Genomic DNA, 6,786 nt, shown 5'->3' with positions numbered 1-6,786 from the left:
CATGGATGACCTTGCGTGACAGGCATAAACGCCTTTTGACATTCTGGTCATTGGTTTGAGCAAAGCAATAAAATATGTTTGGCACTAAGTTAAATTGTCCATGGCATTTTTCTATACAAAATGACTAATACGATTAGAATCATGTAAACACATAAATAAAGCACACTATCTGGTATGTAAGAGTGCTTGACCCTGCTTGTGAGCTTGGCAATCAATGTGGTTTGATGTTGTGCTTGGCAACCTGGACCTCCTTCCATCACTATCAGGTGTGTTGGAATGAGTATGCAACTGAGCTAGACAACTAATTGACAACCAGTTTGGACAGAAAGTGGAAGTGTGTTTGTATACAACAGTGGTAAGATCAGGCAGCACAGCACAATGACAACAAAGCGATAACACTACCACAAATGAACAGAGGAGTTGTGTGGCAGCAAATCAATATGCAATTGAGTGTAAATGTCAGAGTAATAAATATGTACATAATACATTCAAAAACCTCTATGTGACTTTGAAAATGGGACAAAGGCAAATGGGGGGTTCAAGCAGTAGTTTGGAGTGGAAAGCATGCAGACATTTGTCCTAAATATTAGTTTTAAAAAAAATGACAAAACATTGCCGAAGATTTGCTAAACAACAGAAACTGTCATTACAAACCAGGCACAAAAACATTGCAGCAAAAGATGAATAATGATGACAATAATCCTTTTTTCAATTATTTGATTTCTATCAAGCCAAACTACAATGACATTTGAATTAGATCACAAATGCTTGGTGACAAATTTGTAAAATTCATACTATTGTGTGATGACATATTATGAAGTGTTAACTAGTATATATACAGCTTGATCTCAATTCGTTTGCAGTGTTGCAAAGGCATCCAAAAAGTAGGAAAACAGTGCAACACATGTAACAATAAATAATTAATTTTGGTAATGGGTACAATGTAACCTAAAAAAGTACCACTTACCCAAAAGAAGATGAAGTATTAAAGATTCTAATTGACCTGTAATGGACTGTAGATGCGCACAGAACAGAGAGCAGGTGTGCGCTAATTAATTGCTATGATCTCACCATTAGCTTAGATCCTCCTTAATCACGCAGCTGAAATCTAATCACCTTAATTGGCAGATTCGCGACCCCTATTGCTCATTATCATCAAGGCAGGAATCCGGCTGGCAGTGAAGGCGCGTGTACTAGCGCACTCGGCTCCGGACCGTGGTAAACCAGCTCGCTGGAAGCGCGAACGTACGCGCGTCCAGCGTACGTGCATTTTATTGATGAATCAGGCCCATGGTCTTAGCATTTTGTCAGGATATCTTCCTTCAGGAACAAAAGGGAGACCAGGATTGCCAGCATACACTAAACAGCCTCACTGGGATCCAGTAAAATCAAGAAACATATGAGTCCAGGAAGGAATAACAGCAAGTACTACTCTTGTTGTACAAACTATAGATCTAACATTTTTTGTAAAGCCATAAGCGTAAGCCCTATAGGTTGGTAAGTCGCAAAGCCTTAGAAAAGGCAGAATTTAGAAGAGAAAGAAAAAAGGAAGGAAAGGAGAGCAACTATAAAAAAATAATGATTAATATTGAGGACAATATCCAATAAAATATGAACATTAATTCAATAATAATATTTTATCCTGTAAGTTCTGAGGCAGTCGTCAGCGAAGGAGAAAACCAACAATAATTGCGTATAAAAATGTTATATTGTTTACATAATCATATATGAAGGTAAAGAGTTACATAACCCAAATATAAATACAACACATACAACAAATAATACCAATATTATAAACAAGACCTACAAGCAATAGTTACCCTCCTTTGGCCAGAACCATTTTGTTTCCCCTCTCTGGGTCACCCCTGTCCTCTGCTTCTCCCTCCTCTCGTGTCTCTCTCTTTCCCTCTGTCCCAAACACTGTCTTCTATCCTGGTTTTACAACTCCTCCTTGTTGTGTCATACATCTTCCCACTGTCATGTCTTTATCAACATAAACCATGAGTCCTTCACCTAGGCTTCTACGGGTTTGTCAACACTGATGGCCACAACAAGATTCTTTATCCCAATTATAGTATACTGGAATTCCAACCGTTCCTCCAAATGTGGCATTAAACAAACACTGGATTTATTAGATGGCTACCCATCAAATGATGTTTCTGTCATGATCACTAAGACAGAAAGGCAGAAAAACGTGTTTAGATGCAAAGGATCTACAAACAAAAGATATAAACTCTAGTCAACACAATGGATACACTATTACAAGCCTGGTTACACGTAAACAAATAATATATAAATTTTACATTACAAAGGCAAACAATTTTAATAATATTTGGCCATACCATGGAAATCTTACACAGTGAAGAAAGGAGGTTTCAAAAAAGACATGTAAAACAGGGAAATAAAATCTGCCAGGGTGCAGGTATTTAATCTAAGGAGTTGAAGTTCTAGAGAATTTAGCATAAGTATCATTAGAAATCCAGTAAGCTTTTTGTTGATCATTGTGTCTGTAGCCATAAAAATAAAGGTGACCAGTCTATCATCAAAATTGTTGGGAGCATGAAGATAGTAACAGCAAAGCATTTAGCAGGATCCGAGGAAGGCCCATTGAGGAAAAAGCTCCTTCTGCGCATTCCCAAGATTGGGCATGTATCCCGGGAGGCTCTGCGCTCCCATTCTGTCTTGATCACTGCTGTGATCAAGACAGTAAGGTGAGAGGCTTTACCATTAAAAAAAAAAAGTTTCAAACCCCCTCCACCCAAAAAAGAAGGTAATTTTTGCCTTATTTAAAAGGGTTGGCCACTCTTTTATGGAGGCAATAATTTTAGGTTAGGTCCGCTTTAGAGTACAAGAGCTTTGGTAAATAGAGTACCTATGCAGTAAAAATTTGCCAACCCAGAACCTCAAGGTATTTGCAAGCATAGGTTATGCTTTAAAAGGGTGGATAATAAATGACTCCTTTTATATCATGCTCCTTAAGAAAATGGTAGCATAATTTATGTATAATATTGTGAAATGTCCATTTAACCTGAGTGGAATATGATTGTTAAGTGTAAATAATACGCTACTCTCCTACATAGTATAGTTATCTACAGTATCTCCACCGGACTACAAACTTGTATCTACAAGATTGTACATGTTTGAAAATTAAATGGTTAGCAAAGCTTTTCATGTTCCTTATTCTAATGTCATTTAGATGGTCTCCTAATCTGTCATTCAATCTCATGGTAGATCTCCCTATCCACTGTAGGGAGGTTTGCACATCACACAGGTGACTACTCATTCAATCTTGTATGAGTTACAGAAGATTTAACCTGATGTGTGTCACCCAAAAACTGACAACATCCAAATCTAGGCATCTCAAATCTAAGTAAACTTGTAGTTCTCAACCAATCCTCATTTTTCTCATTTCTGGAGAAATAAAGTGTGGGGGCTTTCCTAATGACAGATTGATCCCAGATCCTAAGATCTGGATCTTCATTTAGGATTGACATTGACAAAAATCTTATGCTTATGATCTTTTCAAAGTTGTTAAACTCTGTTAAGTTTGTTAAGGTGAACAAACTTAAACTCAGAATATTAAGTAGAGAATATAACAAATCTTGCCTTAATAAAAAGTTTATAACCGAGGAGCTAACCAAAATAGTAATCCCAATGAGAAACACAAAAAGGACAAGTGTCAACAAGTGTCTGACAAGTGTGTGTCATAACACCATTTTCCAAACAATCATCCTAATTACAAGAAATTTTAGAAAAATATTGGCACAATCTTATGATAAGATTGTATGTAAATATATTGATAAGACTCTGATAATCACATACAAAAAGGCATAATTATTCCATAACAAACTACCCTATAGTCTTTGTCATATGTCAGCATATATTTATTGGCATCCCTGACAACTTCCCCAGAAATTTTTAAATGCCACCCATACCATTATGTGGACTACATCAGGCCTCATCTATCTTTTTTTATTCTACAAAGGAAAAATCTAATCAACTATCTCCTGTTGGCAGACATTTCTCTAAATGTCAGAAACCATGTTCAAATAATGCATGCTTTCTAGCTCTGAAGCACATATAACCCAACTTCCGTGGTCGGAATTTTGACAAATTCTTGGTAAAACGCGAATGTAGGTGGATTTTCCTACTTAAAGCAAACATGTATCCCAGTTTAAATAAACAATTTAGCTTTAAACGATTTTTGGACCAATAAAGTCTATAAAATAAGACAAGGGGAGAGGAAAGGGTGGGAGGCTTTTTAGGCACTTAAAATACTTACACTTTCAGTAAATACTGATAAAAGCAAAATTTTGTATGTGTAACATAACTATCAACACATTTTAAATATAACATAAAATAGAAAATCTATCATACAAAATCACTGATTAATTAGTGTAAATCATGATCACTGACCAATCAAATAACAATATTGATCTTGTATCATATGTGCTCCAAAAAGCAAAAATTAATTGCTGACACGGGAAGTAGGAGCCTCCCCCAGAAAAAAATAAGTTAGGGGCCTCTGAATAGATTGGATTCTGCTGGAAAGATATCAGATAAGGAATTATTTTTTAATTTTTATATAAAAAAATCATTGTTGGTGTAAGCAACTTGTTCCTTAAGCCCTCATGTTAGGGTTACACATGCTTTAATAGTAAAACTTATATGATTGGAGAGAATAATCCCACCAAATAGAGGTTTTTATTTAAAAATCCTATCCTGATGCCATAGCGAGATTACAGTACACTTGATTGATAAAATGTAATATGGAGATTCTAATATTGAAGAAAAAAAACATTCAATAAACTCAAAGTAGAATAAATTTAGTTTAATCTAGGTTTAATATGATATGATAAGTACTTACATCTGAAGTATCCAGATACTAGATGTAGTATGTATTTATGCAGAGGTCACGCACTAGATGGAAGGGAGAATATTTGGGAGAAACTGCTGTAAAGGTGAAAAAACAACATTCTAGATGGAAGTGCAGAATGAATATTTGTGGTATTGGTTTAATAATATTATGATAAATAAAGGAGATAGTCACTTACTTTAAAAGTTGGTGGTATGTGGAAAAGAGTGGGGACTGCTCCTATAAAGAGTTAAAAGTGATTAGATTACCGGTAGTTGAATTAAGTCTATACAAACTACTTGTTACTAATTCATTTTAAATATAGAATATGATAAATATATTGTTGATATTTCAGTAACTATATTGGTATATGACACATATTGCATTTATTCATAATTATTTGTTTTTATGTATGGAACGATATTCTACAATATTCTATCTGACTACCCAATTATCAATTGTATCACTATGCGTTGTTAAAAATATGTATAAAATAATTCCTTTCTATATTTATGTATAATTTATATTTCATCAATATACCAGTGTAAGTATATGATTGTAACCAGTTTGATACTGTCTTACTGTTAAATATTGTTGCTGCCATAATGTATTTCAAGTGTATTTGCTTTAATATCTCTTGTACATGAGGCCTGGGTCCTGAATAGTAGATACATTCCTTCCTGCTTTAGGTCGTGGTCCCTCTGAAAAGAGGTCATTTATTGCAGGAGTCCGCTAAGTTGTGTTCATTAACCTGCAATTGCTCTTTTGTTACATTATTACAGGGCCCAGACTCTGGGATAGAAGGGAAGGATCTGTGTTGGCCTTCCTATCCCACTGCAAGATGGACCAGGCTTTCAGACTGGCTTGACAGGTATGTCTGGGGCTGTCAGGAAGTTGATGGGTCAGTCTAAGAGTAAAGCTGAAGCAAGCAGGACTGAGCAGCCCATGTTGTTTGGAATGAAGACTTTGAAGCTGTAACATTTGCCACCTGTTAGTACCAGGTGACCTCCTGGTGTAGCTGTTTGGGCAGCAGGACTTGATTTTCTGACCGTATAAGACTTATTGTTGAAGTAAGCCATTTTTTCTTTTGCTTGACGAAGCTTTTTTAAGTTAAGAATTCATAATCTGTAGATCAATAATATATTTGATTCATGTTCAGTCTATATTTTTTGCTAGATATTCTATATCCTATGATTGTATACTTTATCTGTACACATATATCGTTCTATGCTGTGTCCCCATGGGATGTCCTCTGTGTCCTCTGGGGATTCCACCCTTGTAGTTTTTGCTTGAATTTGAAATGCACATTTATATTTAATACCATATTCGCGCTATGTACCAAAATCAGATGGGCTGTTTACTTATTCCCACCGGATATACGCTCATAGTGTGCCAGGAATATACGTTTTACATTGTACCAATTGACATTTTTGTTTTATAAGAATAAATAAGCCAGATTGTTATTTCCACTGAATATATGCTTATAAGGTGGTAGAAATATACTATCTATATATAGTTGGCATTGACTGCCATATTCAATTTAGTAAAACAAATTAAGTTAAATCTATTATGTTGCGTTATTTAATTACCGGCTGGATTACCGGGTGAAAAAGGAAACAAGTCTAAAAAACAAACTAATTTAGTCACCACATCTATAAACAGGTGTGCGGCAAAATACATATGAAAGTACATTTAGGTTAAGACACACTTAAAATCAAAGTGCTCCAAGACAGTCAAACACAAAGGTATATTGGCACATTGGAACGTTTTCTATTTTGTATCAGTATGACGCTCTTTAACCTCCTTGCAGTTAAGCCCGACCTTCGCTCGGGCAAAAAAAAACTGCAAGGATGATTAAGCCCGAGATTTTGTACATCCTTACTTACCTGGTCCCCCTGTGCTCATCCAGCGTCGTCCTCCATCGATCATCG

The sequence above is a fragment of the Pyxicephalus adspersus genome, chromosome 3, assembly GCF_032062135.1.
Source record: "Pyxicephalus adspersus chromosome 3, UCB_Pads_2.0, whole genome shotgun sequence".
In the NCBI taxonomy this organism is placed as follows: domain Eukaryota; kingdom Metazoa; phylum Chordata; class Amphibia; order Anura; family Pyxicephalidae; genus Pyxicephalus; species Pyxicephalus adspersus.
This window is presented reverse-complemented; position numbering follows the sequence as displayed.